The sequence below is a fragment of the Canis lupus genome, chromosome 35, assembly GCF_048164855.1.
Source record: "Canis lupus baileyi chromosome 35, mCanLup2.hap1, whole genome shotgun sequence".
Lineage (NCBI taxonomy): Eukaryota > Metazoa > Chordata > Mammalia > Carnivora > Canidae > Canis > Canis lupus.
Window position 1 is genome coordinate 25,866,056 of NC_132872.1, and position 16,010 is coordinate 25,882,065.

The 16,010-nt window shown below is 45.2% G+C and overlaps 1 protein-coding gene across 15 annotated transcripts in view; it reads right to left on the reverse strand.

The window, feature by feature from the left end:
- The window catches only part of ST3GAL6 (ST3 beta-galactoside alpha-2,3-sialyltransferase 6), a 69,381-nt gene that overhangs the window by 45,934 nt on the left and 7,437 nt on the right, over positions 1 to 16,010 (reverse strand). For 12 of the 15 annotated variants that reach the window (XR_012024239.1, XR_012024238.1, XM_072811701.1 and 9 more), the window contains exon 2: positions 4,226 to 4,392. The gene's annotated coding sequence lies outside the window, so the exon portion shown is untranslated. Of the gene's footprint in view, positions 1 to 1,124; positions 1,359 to 4,225; positions 4,393 to 5,772; positions 5,794 to 12,436; positions 12,549 to 16,010 lie in introns of those variants that run through there. The other 3 variants (XM_072811694.1, XM_072811696.1, XM_072811699.1) reach the window with 3 other exon arrangements.

Sequence of the window (16,010 nt, forward strand, 5' to 3'; positions counted from 1 at the left end):
AACATAATGCTTTTTTAAAAAGTGTACAGGTTGTTGCCTGTCCCAGGAATTCACTCCTTTTCATAGTTGAGTGGCATTCCATTATGTGGCTATTCCACATTTACCAGTTCGCCAGCTAATGGATATTTGGTTCTTTGTAGTTTCTCCTGTTCTCACGGTTATTAAAGCCACATCGAACATTCAGGTACAAGTCTTTGGAAAAACATATGTTCTCGTGGGTCAGAGAGCAAATGTAGGTTTAACTTTATATAAAAAAACTTTATATTGTACACTGGAGCCTATTCAGAACAGATTTGCTTCAATTCCTCAGTTAAAGGAAAAAAAAAAAAAAAAAAACCTCCACCCATAACAATTCAAGTTATTGATGCCATTGAATAATACAAATCAGAAGTAAGGACAGATTCACCTGTTAAGGCCAAACACTCACCATGGGTGACACCAGAGAGGAGAAACAGAGCGAACGGTTACGGCCCTTCTACACAAGTCTGACTACCTGTTGGGAGTCCTAAAGGGCAGTAGTTCAGACTCCCACTATCCAAAGTGGGGTCCAGGGAGCAGTAGTGGCGTCACCTGGGAACTCGGCAGAAATGGAGAACCGCAGCTCCACACCCTAGAGCCCCCAGGTGAGGTGTGTGTCTGAGAAGCGCCGATGGAGAAGGTCAGAGAAAGAGGCTGCGTCCCACGAGGCTCAGGGCTTCCTAAGGAAGGGGTTTTGAGAGGAACTGGAAGCTCATTCCAAGTTCCTCGCTCTTTTAAGTCTTTTGGACTTGACTTTTAGGGTTTCCAATCAACAGAATTTTCTCTGAAGAAACCAGAGTGTCTCTGAAATAAGCGGCTCAGAGAAGAATTCCCCTCACATTCTAGGGATTATTTGTGGTTGCCTCGTAAATTCCCTCAACACGTTCATTCCTGTGCTGCTGTCAGCCTGACCCTTCCACTTGCTACCACTATCGCCCCGACACTCCCGGTATTCTGGGGAGGAAATAGAGAGGACCCCGTCATCATAGCTACGGGACGCACACCTCGTCCTGCACGGCCTATCACGGTCCACGGACCCACCCCCCGGCCTTCCCACGGCATTTCCAACCATCGTTATTCACAATTTGAACCCAGGAATTACACACCTTAGAGCTGGAAAGGGTTCAGGGCGCGCTGACGGGGGAAGGTTCGGTGTCACCATAAGATAGAAGAGGCGGCCAGGATTTAGACAGAGTCGCCACCTTGCCACAGGGGACCTCACTCACAAGAAGCAGGGTCGGGGGCGCAGCAGGACGCTTGTACGTGGCCTTCCCTCCAGCACGATTCCGGTCTCTGTCTTGACGTGGTCCTCTCCAACCTCCACAGTTTCCAATTCCCCAACCACCTCCTTTGGGTGGCACGTCACAGGCCTGGGTCTCCCCGCCCTACAGTCTCTACCCACACCTCCAGCTCACTTCCTCCTGAGCACACGTGAATGTGGGTGCTCGCAAGCTCTTCTCTTAAATCAACGCTGCCTCCTAAACCCATGTGCCCATTTCTTCTCAGCTTCTAGCAATGATCTCCAATCTCTCTTCTCTTTAAAGCAACCCCCGTGCCGCACCTGGTGTAAGAATCCTCCAAGCCCAGCTCTCATTTTGTCACCCACCCCACAGGAAAACCTTCAGTGGCTTCCCACTGTCTGCCCTACCAACGTAAAATCATTTGGCCTGGCATTTAAGCCTTCTATAATTGGTCCTTGCATCTTCTCATCTCCCCCTCCATGGAATCTATTCTTTGCAGGGAGCAGCGTCATCAGGTGTTAAGGTTGCCTGCACGGCATTCCGCCCCTGTGGGTTCGAGTCTCAGCTTGACATCTCTGACCAGTTATAGGACCCTGGGAAGTTGCTTAACCTCTTTATAACTCGGTGTCCTCAGCTGTCAGGTGGGACTAACACCACCCGATAGAGCTATTGTAAGCGGCAAATATAAAGCAGTTATGTAAAAGTCTGGCACATGGTAACGTCTCTCCTAATCTTCTTCTCATTCTTCTCTTAAAACCAATGAAATATTAACTGCCCATATACCAAGCCCTTACTGAAAAGCGAACTCTGTAACATCCTGGCAAGGACCCTCAAGAACCAACGACGTTAGGCTAACAATAGCCTTAAAACATCAAGCATCCACCACCACGCTAGCTATTTCCCCACATCCATTTCAACATCTCAAAGTATCTGTGATAGAAGACTTACTCATCTGCTTCTGAATAAAAAATGAAAGGCATCCCAGTCGTAGTAGTAATCCATCATCAGCAAAACTCACGCTAGAATTAGACCCCATTCCCGGCTGTAGAAGCTACACCTTTTTATGCTTTTCATAATAAAACTGCTCTGGAGTTTAAGAAACCAACAACCCGGACGTGTAACCAGCGTGCCAAATGTATGTCTTGATGCAAGAAATAAAATCAAGAATTCTGCAAAGAACTGGAGTGACAGTTGCATCTTACACCGCGATACTGTTGAGGATTCAAAGACTGCGTTCTAGACTCAGAAAGCAAAGCCAAGGTCATTCGGCGATGCCTAAGAAGGGAAGGATGAAGAGCTGAGGGTCGGTAGCCCTAGAGAATGGGAGCAGAGAATGAAACGCTGCAACAGATGGCAATAGAAACAGTTTAAATGTTCTGAACACTTACATAATAGAGCTGTTCTAAATATTTTACATATGTGATTCTTTTAAATCCTCAAAACCACCCTTTAAGAGAGGGACTACTGTCATCTCTATCACCGAGATGGTGACGCTACAGCACAGAGAAATTATAACGTACACAAGAATCCCCAGGTAGTAAGGGGCAGGCACACACCAGAACCCACGCCCTTCACCACCGGGCTGCAACAACTCGGAATATTTCCATCCGATGCCGGAAGATGTAGACTGGCAGGCGAGACAGTTCTGCAAGTCACCAAGATGACTACACCTCGGGTTCCACTAAATGAAGATACATCTGGCCGTAAGAAACCTGAAGAGCCGGCCCTATGTCCAGCCGAAGTTTGGGGTGTTTAAGAGGTTTGCAGGCTCAGCAGCTCACGATGCTAGGGAAGGGCTTTGAAATCACTCATGACTAATCTTGGTGCAAGGGGTGAAGAGATTCCCAACGACCAAATCCCAAAACCACTGTGAATGTCCTAATTTGCCAGTACCACTCAAGCATTGCGGGTGTCCTTCACAAAAACGATTTTCAAACGAAACAGTAACATATCCCATTTGCTTGTAGAATAACTATGTTCTGATGAACCTTAACAAATCAGAAAGACTGTACAGAGGCACAGGTAAAACATGGAGCTGATTCCTGATGGATATCTTTGAGCTCCAGAGCTTCCAGAGCTTTCTCAGAATAAATTTATGAAGTGAGGTTTTAAATGTGTACATGGGTTCCAGGAATGGTAAGGAGGCTATCCCTAAACATTATACTAAGGTACTTCAAAAAAACTATTATTAACTGCAGCACTTAAGGACAGCGAGGAATTAGAGTTCATTCTATGGAGAACACAAGGCCCAGAGAGGGCAAGCATCTAGCCCAAGGTTACACAGCTTGTTAACAGCAGTTTCTACAATAGCTGTGATGTGTGTAATGTTCTAGTTTTCATTTCAGCGTTTTTTACTCTTTCACTTCCAAATTGGTCTATAATAGTCCCAAAGAAGATCTATTCACATTGAGAATAAAAATAATGTTTAAGGGGCATTCAGCTGGCTCAGTCAGAAGAGCATGCAACTCTTGATCTTGGGGGCAGGAGTTCTAGCCCCACACTGGGTATAGTGATTACTTAAATAAACTTTATTAATAATAACATTAATAACTTCTATAGCTAAACTTTGGGATATGCTGATGACTCACTGGTTACATGAATAGTCTCAGGGGCCCTCTGGCCATATGTTGAACTAGTAAGAGATAAATTTATAGGCATTTTAAAGTTATTTGCTAGGGATGCCTGGGTGGTTCAGTCGGTTAGGCATTTGCCTTCGGCTCAGGTCACTATCCCAGGGTCCTGGGATAGAGACCCACGTCGGGCTTCCTGCTCAAGCAGGGAGCCTGCTTCTCTCCCTCCCTCTGCCTGCTGCTCTCCCTGCTAGTTCTCTCTCTCTCTAATAAATATATAAAATATATTTTTTTAAAAAGGTACCTGTTAGAGTTGGCAACGTTGCATGAGACATTTCAAGGGTTCAAGCTCACATCTAAGAAGTCTGAGACAGTGGTAGTGTTGCCTTTGCTTACCTGCACTTTTAGAAGTCTGTTTCCCAAAGGCGCTCTGCTCCTGAAGGTGAAGGATGTGATGTGGTGAGGGTCCCAGAGGCCCAGGAGCCTGGCTGCTAAATTGTTGGAGTCTCTCCACAGGAAATAGCCCAAGATAAAGGGCTGTGCTGCTTCTTCACTTGCAAGTGCTGAAAGAAAACACAACGATAGCATGCTTATTAAGAAGGGATCTAAGTGCCCAAGAAAAACTTTTAAGCCATTAAAACATTTTTAATGACTACATCATTTTAGTAAACTCACTTCTGACCCCTCCTAAAGTACTCGACAGGATAATGAAATTACCAAAAACAAGACAAAAAAAAAATTCCAAGAACAAAACCAGCAGCATATATTACATTACTATCATTCATGACTGGTTAGCCACGGGATCCAGCTCAGTCTCCTTGACGAAAAAAACAAACAAACCCATATCCAGCTCAATTAATCCAAAACAACCTGGTAATGAAAGAACCATCTGTCTTATTTTTCAGCTTCTCTCCACACATACACACAGCTTTATTGTTAAATGCAGAGGTGAGAGAGGAAGCTGTCGCTCTGAAAACCCTCCGAGGAGGAAGGGAAGGGAGGCAGGAAAATGAGGAGGAGGTCAAGGATGAAGATATCTAGGAGACAGTGAGGGGAAAGGAAGCATGGAGAAATCAGAAGAACAACCAGTAAGAATGTGCTGTGGGCTACTTTCTCAAAAACACTTTGAAAAAAGTCTCAAATTGCTCTTGTTATGGCTTTCCTTACACAAGACGAACCCTGGTACAAAAACAACAAAAATTGCACGCTCTGCACTTGTGTTAGTAGAAAATGTTATTCTAAAAAAAATTCTTAGGAAACAAATATAAGAAAACAAAAACCAACAAAAATATGGCAAATACTCTATTTTAGAAGCCACTATGAACTTGAATGTCCTACAATCAGGGGATAATTGGGCTTAACTATTATGAAGATCAAACGACATGAAAAAATCTTTAGAATCTACCAAGAAGGAATTTTTTTTAAAGATTTTAACTATTTATTTGAGAGAGAAAGTGTATGCGCATGCACACGAGGAGGGGGAGGGGGAGAGGCAGAGGGAGGAGCAGACTCCGTGCTGAGTGGGGAGCCCGATGCGGGGCTTGATCCTGGACCTGGGGATCATGACCTGAGCTGAAGGCAGATGCCTAACAGACTGAGCCACCCAGGAGCCCCAAGAAGGAAAAATTTTAAAAGCTGAGAACACAAAAATTAGTTCTATGAATAAGACGGATGTGTGTCTGTGACAAATTCCCGAAAGACCCTAAAGAAAAAAATGAAATCTGATGTGCTGAGTTGTAGATTACAGGGAATTTTTTTCTTTGAAATTGAAAACTTATTATAGAGACACAAAAATGCTTATTTTAACATTTGAAATGCCAAGTCGTTGATGCATTTAGAAATGAGAAGAAAGGCCAAGTGGGGCTCTTTAGGAGTTATTATAATGGAAGACTCTACTGTGCTGCAGAATTTTGAGCCTAAGGAAATTATGGATAATTATACACCTGTGCTTCAGAATCAGTCTCCCCAAACACAGAGAGAAGTGCAGCTCCTGGTTTCCGTCATCTTCTGCCCACTAGTACTTATCACCAGCTGACGTAAAGGAGAAATCACAAATTTGAAGTTAGAAGGCTCCTTTAAAATGATCTAGTCTGAATATTTGGTAAGGAAACCCCAAACAATAACATGCCAGGACTGGCTCAGGGGATGGGGACTTAGTTACCCCTGGAGATGCTTAAATCAAGGGAGGAAACAAGGTCGCCCATTCTCATGTGTGAATGACCCCCATGAAGAAGAGGCATCAGCCGGGTTCTGGAGGCTTGAGGAGGGAGGAAGAGGGGCAGGAGGAGGGGACGCTAGGCCAAAGCCGGGAAATGCGATATTCAAGGAGTTAGGTTTGAGCTCAGTAGGAGAGAACTTGCTAATATTTGGGTTGCCTAAAGATAATACAGGAAAGATAACACAGGTGGCATGGTTGGATAATGAGTCACTTGTTACTAAAGATACCCTGTTCTAAAAACCACTTGGGAGCCATTTGGAGCTTAACAAACTTAAACGTCCATTGGCATCACTTGAGCATCTTGTTAAACTGTAGATTCTGATGGGGGCGGGGCGGGGGGGGGCGGGCGGGGAGGGGGCCGTGAGAATCTGCATTTCTAACAAGCAGCCAGGTGATGCCAAGGCTTCAAGTCAAGAGTGTTAAGGATGTAACTCGATTGGGATGTGATTTAAACCAGTGCTCCCGCCAAGTGCAGTCTTCTAACCACATGACTTCAAAAGCACTCTCCAACCCTGATTTGGAGGCAGATGACTAATAAATAGGTTAAGGGGTGATTAGCAGGGTTTTGTGGGTCCACACATTCAAAATTCACAAAAGTTTGTATCTTGGTGTCTTGCAGGACCGGCCCCCATCATAATTTTGCACGATGATACTCATACTTCAAGGCCAAATACTTAAAGCCAAATAACTACATTGTAAAAATGAACTCAGTATTCAAAAATGCGGTTACTTGTTTTTTTTTTTTTTTTTTTAAGATTTCATTTATTTATTCTCAAGAGACACAGAGAGAGGGAGTCAGAGGGAGAAGCAGGCTCCATGCAGGGAGCCCAACGCAGGACTCGATCCCGGGTCTCCAGGATCAGGCCCCAGGCCAAAGGTGGCGCTAAACCACTGAGCCACCCGGGCTGCCCTACTTCTGATTTCAGTACAGCACAGTTAACAGAGAAGTAGGATGAAAGGAATATGACTATACATTTTCCCCAGTGATCTGTGGTACAAAATCACGTGTCTCCAAAGAAAGGCCAGGAGGGGGTAAGCCTCCCAAGGCTACAATTTGTGGCCTTCTTCAATGGAGGGCTTTGCCTTATTTACCTAGCCCTGAAATCTCACCTCCCTACCAGGCATACCAGTCCTAAAAAATTGCTTCACTGTTTTGAAACTCCCCGTTTCTGGCTCTACTCCCTTATCTAATAAATCTGGACTTTAATTAGTTCAAAATCCTATGTAAGGTCTTTCCTGGAAAATTACGCTAATATCCGAACACAGACCGTCCTTAAGTTTCGAAGCGTTCTCGTGTGTCTCTCCCAGAGTAAATACCCCAACCACTAAGACGGAATCAGTTTCCTGCCTTTCTTCTGACTGTGACAGTCCCCCTTCCAAAGGGATTGCTGTTTCAGTTTGCTTCAAAGTTATAAGTAGCATTCTATCCGATTTATAAAAGCCCTTTTTTTTTCAAACTGCTTATTTACTTGTCAGTTAATTCTGAAGGACCCTAGCTTATTCTCCTTGGGAAGTAGCACCTGTTAGTTCCTCTTTTGCTATTTTTAAAAGAAAAAAGTGAGTGAGCCTATGAGAAATCAGATGAACATACATAAAATCTTAAGATTAAAGTGTTGGAAATTTTTCTGCTTTTATTTTAAAGATTTTATTTATTTATTCATGAGAGACACACAGAGAGAGAGAGAGGCAGAGACACAGGCAGAGGGAGAAGCAGGCTCCCTGCAGGAGCCCGATGCGGGACTCGATCCCAGGACCCTGGGTCATGCCCTGAGCTGCCTGGGAGCCCCATTATTCTGCTTTCCACAGCACATGGAAATAGGTGATGATAACTTATATTACTGTCCATAAAATGATTCTCTGAAGCCGGATTCCAAAGATGACGCAAAAATCTTTATAAAGTACCCTTGCCCTGGGGTACTTTGTAATATTATTACAAACCAATCCATGTGATAAGCATGTTTTATGAAGTCATATAATCCTAGATTTACTTTCTCATGCTAGTAGGTTAATCCTTTGGGCAAAGTGAATCGAATTTATTTCCTGATAAAATTATTGCTGGATGTCTCCACCTTCTGCAATAACTGTTGATTGAATCAGTAAGTAATTTCTCGACGCCTACGCTACGCCAGATGTTCTAGGCACTGGAGATAAAGTAATGAAGGGAAAACAAAACAAGCCACCAGTTCGCCATCCAGGAGAGGGGCAGATATTAGCAAGCAGTCCCCAGGGCACCGTTCGGTGACAACCGCGGTCTGGCCAGGCCCAGGCCCAGGTGGGGAGGACAGGGAGCTCCCCGGAAGAACCTGGGGGGGGGGTCTCAGAGAACTCCACTGAAGGGTTAGCCAGATGAAAGAGGTAAGAATGATAAACCATTGCAGCCCAGGAAAGAGCACTTGCAAAGATTCTGAGGTGGGGACAAAAGCTTTACATCGAGGCCTTGAGGCCTCCGACACGAGTAACGCGGGCACAGTGACCGCCAATCGCTGCCACACGCCGTCTACACGCACTGCTCTGTCTTCTGCTGACCTGACATTGCTTAGCCATCATTTCTAGCAAAGTATAATGATAACTTCAGGGTTTTATCAATATTTACAGCTGGGCGACCCTCGTTCCACAGCTAGGGACACGGAAGGCAACTGGTCCAGGGCCTCAGAGCTCCAAGGGGGAGAGCCGGGTCAGCGCCAGGCCGGCGGCTGTGAGGACTCCCTGGGGGGCATCGTGACGCAGAAACGGATTAGGGCCGCGGCAGTGTCGCTCCCGGAGTCTGCACCTTCCTGGTGGGAACCGGTTTCGTTAGGAAGTAGTACCTGGGAGTGTATCACAAGACGCGCATCGAAATCCAAAGGTTAATATTAAAAGCCCGTGAACCCATTCACTGGGGTAACTATCTTCTCGGGGTTCTGTTTTGAATTTTTGTAATGCACGTTTATCTTCCCCTCCCTGTCCCTGTTCCTCTTCTCCCAGGAACCACCAGGATCATGACTTTGACAGGGAGCCAGTCCCCTTTTGATTCGCAGGCCCACATACGCAGGTGCGCACACATTCATAAATATCATATGGTGTGTGATATTGTTTTAAGTGATGTTGCACGTTTACATAACAAATGTGTAATATTCTGAAATTTGTGTTGTTCACCCTACCTGTTAGGTTTTGAACTCCCCCTCTACTGATGTGCTGCAGAAAGGTCTGGCTCCTTCTTTTCAAGTTCCGTAGAATATTCTACTGACCAAATATATCACAAAGTTACCCATTCCCTACCGGCAGACATTTAGGTTGCTTCCAGAGGACTGATTATCTAAAATCCCATTTTGGAGACAAATTTCCTTTTTTTTCAATCTAGATAAAATAGCGAGACACTGAATCTCACAAATTGCTGGAAATACTTTAGAAATTTCCCTTATGAATAGGTTTTTTTTTCTCTGAAGAAAGAAGAAACCTCTGATAATTCAAGTCATAAAGAAATACCTAGACAATTAAAATACTGTGACTCTGAAGAGGGGAAGTTAATAGTATTTTAAATGAGAAAGTAAATTTCTAGTTAAGTTGAATCTATTCTAATCCTGTTGAAAACAAAACATACTGCAGAAAACAGTCTGTATCTTATAACACTTTCTCTTTCTGGGCACACCACACTCGGCAAGAAAAATCAGAGCATTTGAGCAAGTAGATAAAACAAAACAAACGTTTCTCTGGAATTCTTTGTTCTGTGCTCTGGCCAGAAAATAATCCAAGGCACAACTACACAGAAAGATGAGCAAATTTTTCATTAGAATCAAGGGATTGGCAAATGCCTGTTAAATGCCAAAATCAATGTTTGATAAAGTGGGCAGTTAAAGAAATAAAATGATCTCGCAGTTGTTAGACCTCTGAACAGTGGAACTAAAAATAGTCATCTATTTATATTAATGGGACTTTTTAGCTCAAGGTCACTGTAACAAGTATTATCATAAAATGTAAACTGCAGTCAACTCTACAAATCCACGAAAACCTAACTATGGGATTCCTATAACTTTAACATTGTTTTCTATAAAGAAGGTTTCCGGGAAAGCCTCAAAAGGCAGATGTTTTCAAATATGGATAACTGTTGATGAACGGCTGCATTCTTCACGCTATAAGATAACTTCGTGCAGAAAATGCAAAAGAGAATTCAAAGATGGGCATGCATTTGTCTTCAGAAGGAAAGGGAAGTCAAGTCTCCTAGCAGGTTTCTAGGTGCCACTCAGGTAAACAGAAAAATAAATCTGGGTTTCTAATGAAAGTTAGTGACTCCAACGCATTGGGGGTCCCAGTGGAATCAGACTATGTGACCCCATTTTCACACAACGAGCCAAATGTTTTAGCACATTCCATAGGCCAGCCAAGGAGATCTCACTTCTAGATCCCTGGGCTCCAGCCCAAGAAATCCTCCCAGGCTTAGGAACACCCTTCCAGGCTTCAGGAGGTAGCCCTGAACCCAACTGAAAATCTGTCCTACCCGCAGCAGTTTAATAAAATAACTGGCCAAGATGGAGCAGCTTCAATCATCCACTTGTCCGTCTGTCCATCCATCCAGCTAACCCAGATATTTATGACTCATATGCCCCAAGGCACAAGATCTCATAATGTAAGGATATCTGAGAAAAGAGAGCAAGGCCACGGTAAACACAAACACACCAAACGCAACCTTCTGTCTCGTTCTAACCCCTCAACTACAGACTCGAAGTGCACATTTTATTAGTTTTCATTGCCTAACGTGTCTATTGTACAGAATACAGGCTTAGCCCAAAACCTACCTTTTTTTTTTTTTTTTTTTGCATTCTCCCTCAAAGGGCAGAAAGGACATAGAAACATAAACAGCAGGAACTAGACGTTCAAAGCCACTCAGCACGAGAACAAGGCATCACTGACAGACCAGAAACCAAAAGTCGGGCCACTTAAACTTGTGAAACTTTGTCCCCAGGTCCGGGGGTGTTTAAAAATGTCCTGAAGACGTGCCCAGACTTGGTAGTGGTGGGTAACGACGTCTGGACGGAAGGCAAGGGACAGAGCCTGTGCTAAGAGCGTTCGGGTCAAAGGCCACGAGCGGCGAGGCCCTAGGTCCCAAAGCAAGGCCACAGGAGAAGAGCCCGGGAAGTGGCCTGAGCGCGGAGTGCCGGGGCCTCGCAACACTGCCATCCCGGTGGCTCCTGCCATCCCGGTGGCTCCTGCCATCCCGGTGGCTCCCTCTCACGGGCTCAGGCCGGGCTCGAGGGCAGTCGGAAGGCCAAGGTCCCCGGAAAGCAATCCTCTGCCACAGAAAGTACTGGGTCACGTAACCTGCTGTGCGCATTTCCGTAGCACTTCCTAAAGCCCAATTGTTGGGCTGCTTTTTGATCGGAGAGGCCTTTTTTATTTTCTCACATGAGCCCTGGTCTGTGGGGAGCCTCAGTTCAGCGAAAGGAGCCCTTGATTCCCAGCATGCCACACGGCTTGGAAACAGAGGTGTCATCTAAAGGCTAGAGCTTGGTTGGTGGTGGCGGTGGTGGTTGTTTTCCTGTCAAGGATGATTTGGACCAGAGGAGCTGGGGAAGCCGGGGGCGGGGGGTGGAGGAGGAGGTCACCCCAGTCTGGCTGTGGCAGGAGGGGTGATGAGCCAGGCAGGCGCTGGCGGGCAGGCACGGGGGGGGGGGGCCGCAGGTCAGGGAACCACACCGGCTCGCTCTGGAAGCACCAGGGAAGAGATAAAGAAAAAGCCCCACAGTGGTGATGAAGCCTCTGTGTTCCCCTGGGGCACGTCCCCGACGGGGAGCACCCCGGAGCAAGACGGGGCCACCGTGGGCCGGGCCGGGGGCAGCCCCAGCACCAGGGGCCGGGGGTGCCCTGTGGGACGCAGAGAGGAGGCGTCAGGGCACCTGTCCCGGGCTGCAAGGGCAAGGTACCACAAGTGGGGTGGGGGCTTAGGACAGCAGGGGCTGACGGTCTCATACTTCTGGGGGCCAGAAGTCCAAAACGGAGGGGTCAGCAGCGCCGGGCGCCCTCTGCAACCTGTAGCGTCCTTGCTTCTTTCTGGCTTCCAGGGGGGCGGCTAACCCTCCCGGCGTCCCTCAGCTTACACGTGTGTCACTCCAACCCACCAGCTTCACATGGTGTCATCCCTGCCGTGTCCTTCTTCTAAGGACACATCTCACTCCAGCAGGACCTCACCTGAACGAGTGGCATCTGAAATGACCCTCCTTCCACGTGAGCTCACAACCTCAGGGACCGGCAATGAGGCCTTCAGCGTGGCTTTTTCTGACGGACACAGTCCAACCTAGATGAGTCTTCCTGAAATGCCCCGTCCTCACCCCCGGCCAGAAGGACTCTAGTGCTCTAGAGCTATTTAGAAAACTGGAACGTTAATTCAAGTTGAAGAGAAAGAGAAAGAAAATTACCCGGTGGTAGTGAAAGTCAGAAGACTGGTTATGTGTCAGGGTGCGCTCCTGGAGGGCAGGCAATGCTCTAGCTCTTCATCTAGAAGCAGGTTCCACGGCTGGGGTCAATGGGAAGAAACAGTATGGTCTTGTACTCCTCCGTATGTCTGATATATTTCCACGAACACTTCATTTTAAAAGAACATTGGAGAAGTTGGAGCTGTCCCAGGAACAGAGGTCTTAGCGACCTAAGGAGAGCCTCAGAGAGGGTGACTGGTCTGGGAGAAGCCACAACCCAAGGGTTTGAACGGCCAGTTTGCCCAAGACATTCAACTCCTAGAAGCAGGTGAGTAGCCAGAAAGGCTCAAATAATTTACTTATCATGTAAAGAAAAAAAAATGGGCAGGCCAAAGAATACGTATACTTGACCTGGCGGATTGGCAACGTCCATAGGCAAATCCATGGGAAATCATTAAAAAGTTGTTTGGTTAGTAGAGACCCATTACAAGTCGTAAGGATCCATTCTCCCGTCAAGAGGGCTGGAAACATGTGAGGGCACTTCTTGCCCTGCCCTCTGTTTTCCTACCATCCCTGCAGACCTCTCCCACACATTCCATTTTCGGGCTAATTACAGGTCAAGTAAGTGAACAGTGTTTTTTCTTTCACATCTAGTTCTTCTCTGGGAATTTTAAATTCTTGTGGCTTAGGGTGTTCTGGGTCCTGTTGCTTCATCTCCAAGCAGGAGAAATCAACACCAAAGGACAAAGTTAAAATACTGGACACTGCTCAGACTTAGTAGAAAACATATTTTTGTGGTAAAAACATAGCATATAATTATAGAAAATGGAGCTATGAACAGAGGCACTTGGCTTTGTATTGTGTAAAAATGTACTAACAAGAGGAGGTATGGAAAGTGTCAAGGCTGTGAATTTGTGGCCATCCTCCTGACTGTCTCCCCAGACGTCTCAGTCCCATCGAAGACTGTCCCTACTCTCCCATCGCTAACAGAATCCCATGCTTCAGACGTTTAATATTTCTACGTTTTAAATACCTGGGCTATTAAAAATGAGAGCTCTGGGGCACCTGGATGGCTCAGTGGTGGAGCATCTGCCTTCAGCTCAGGGCATGACCTCGGGATCCGGGATAGAGTCGGGCTCCCCGCATGGAACCTGCTTCTCCCTCTGCCTGTGTCTCTGCCTCTCTCTCTCTCTCTCTCTCTCTCTCATGAATAAATAAGTACAATCTTTAAAAAAAAATGAGAGCTCTAATACCAATTATACATCACCATCACTAATGTTTTCATCATTTTCTCATGAAAGCAGCAAATGGAAGAGAAGTGATCCACGCCATATGTAAAATCCCAAGCCCAACGTCAGAGGCAACGTGAAGAATCTGCCTATTATAAATTGTCCATATACACCTACATTCCCACGTTCATAACCTCTTAGGGAGCTATAAACACCATAGGCAGGAGGTCTCTGAGTCAGACTGAGCTGACGCCTACGTTCTCTCCCGTGGCAGCTCCTAAAATGCTGGACTTTGAACACCATGGCCTAAAAGCACCAGCCTTTGCACAATTCTTAGTCATTCTCGACACGGTTTCATGCTTCAGCACCTCTGACCATGCTGTTTGCGCTTTCTGGAATGTTCTCCTCACCTTCCCAACCTTCCCCTCCCCGTCATAGCTCAGATTCACCTTTTGGCATTCTGCTCAAGGAGGACTTCACTTTCTACCTTCACACTGCATTTGGAAGAGGATCGAGGAGAGTCTAAGGAAGAAAACGTGTGTAAAGTGTTCCAAGAATAAGGATAACATACTTTTTAAACCACAAAACAAACAAACAAACAAACAAAAAAAAACCTCAGGCTAAAAGATGTTAAGATTTTTAAAGGGCATCTGAATAGAAACGTTTTTACTTCTTAACCCTAGTTGATCATGAAAAACTCCTAGTGCTATTTGACCAACAGATTTTCATCCCCAATTCCACCCAAAGCCCATATGCCTGCACGTGCGTGCACATGCACACACACACTCCATTCTCCCATGCGCCCTTGGATCCCTACATAATAACCAGCACAGCACCCGGCACATCACAGGTGCCCAAAGATTGGTTCCCATTCGCTAAAGAATAAATACAACAACATGAATAATAAAGTTCCAAGTGAAGCCAGGCGCCAAGATGAAACAGACTTAAGGGAAAATGAGAGCTCAGTGAGGTCAACCAGGAAGCTTTTCTGGAGAAAGTTAATTTTCAATAATTTGAGGAAGAACACTTATAATAACAGCTATCATTCGAGAGTTATAACAATAATAACCGCAAGTAATAGATGGTGACCTATTTAAATGGTTTCTTTAATTGCAATAATGCGATGTGGCCATTATGTCGAGTTTATAGATATAAGGAACGTGATGCTCAGAGTTAGGCGACTTAGGCAGAGTCACACCATTATAAGCCATGAGACCAGAAAACGAATGCAGGTTATGATCATCTGGCTTGGGTGGGGAGCTGGAGAGTGAAAGGGGAAAGGTGGGAAGGATCACCGGAACACTTCAAGCTAAAGGACTGGAAGGCCTGCAGTGACCATGGGTTCAAATGGGAGAGTACAATGAAATGAAAGGTAGCAACCTGCTACAATGAAAGGTAGCAACGTGAGAGAACAAAACTTCAAAAGTCAGTTGGAGAAATTCTCTGGATTTCTGAGCAGAAAAAAATTTCCGTAATGAAAACCATGCTTAGAGAAAGTTATTACAAGAGGTACATAGACAGGAATACTGGTGGTCACAGGTAGGCAGTTTCGGTAGAAGATTTTGCATAAGAATATGATTATTTCCTTTTATGGGTAAAGCAGAAGACTGACTACTACCCACCAAATTTGTAAAATCTCTCTCTTTTATTTATTTATTTATTTTTTTGCAGTAGGTGGACCAGATGTGTCCTCCAAACAATTCAGTGCCTGGAAAACATATTTAGGTACTTCATGGTCAGAAAGTACACCTCTCTCTTAATATCCTGCTTCTCAAAATATCCAATTATTTCCAATTTATTTGTAGCCGAGTGGGAGTCAAACAAGAGTCATTAACTAAACTACTTTGACATTTACCTAAAATACTGGCTCCAAATATCAAAAGTAATTTGAAAGAAGCATCCTTTATCTCACACACATCACCTACAACAGAAAGTTCTTTTAACTTTCAGAGTCTATCAATTAAATAAAACGATAAATCAATTTAATTGCCGTTGCTGAAAAGCAACCGAATCTCCTCTCAGACCCTAGTTGAAGGCCTGGGTTATTATCTCATTGCTTTTGTCTAAGTGCAACTGGATACCCCATTTTCAACTTGTAAATACGCCTATCAATTATCCATGAAAAAGTCAGGGAACTTTTAAATTTTTATTTATTTATTCATGAGAGAACCACACAGAGAGGCAGAGACACAGGCAGAGGCAGAAGCAGGCTCCTTGTGGGGAGCACCCAATGTGGGACTCGATCCCAGGACCGGGATCACGCCCTGAGCTGAAGGCAGACGCTCAATCCCTGAGCCACCCAGGTGTCCTGGGAATTTTTATTTTTTTTTAATCTCTGCCTTTTTATT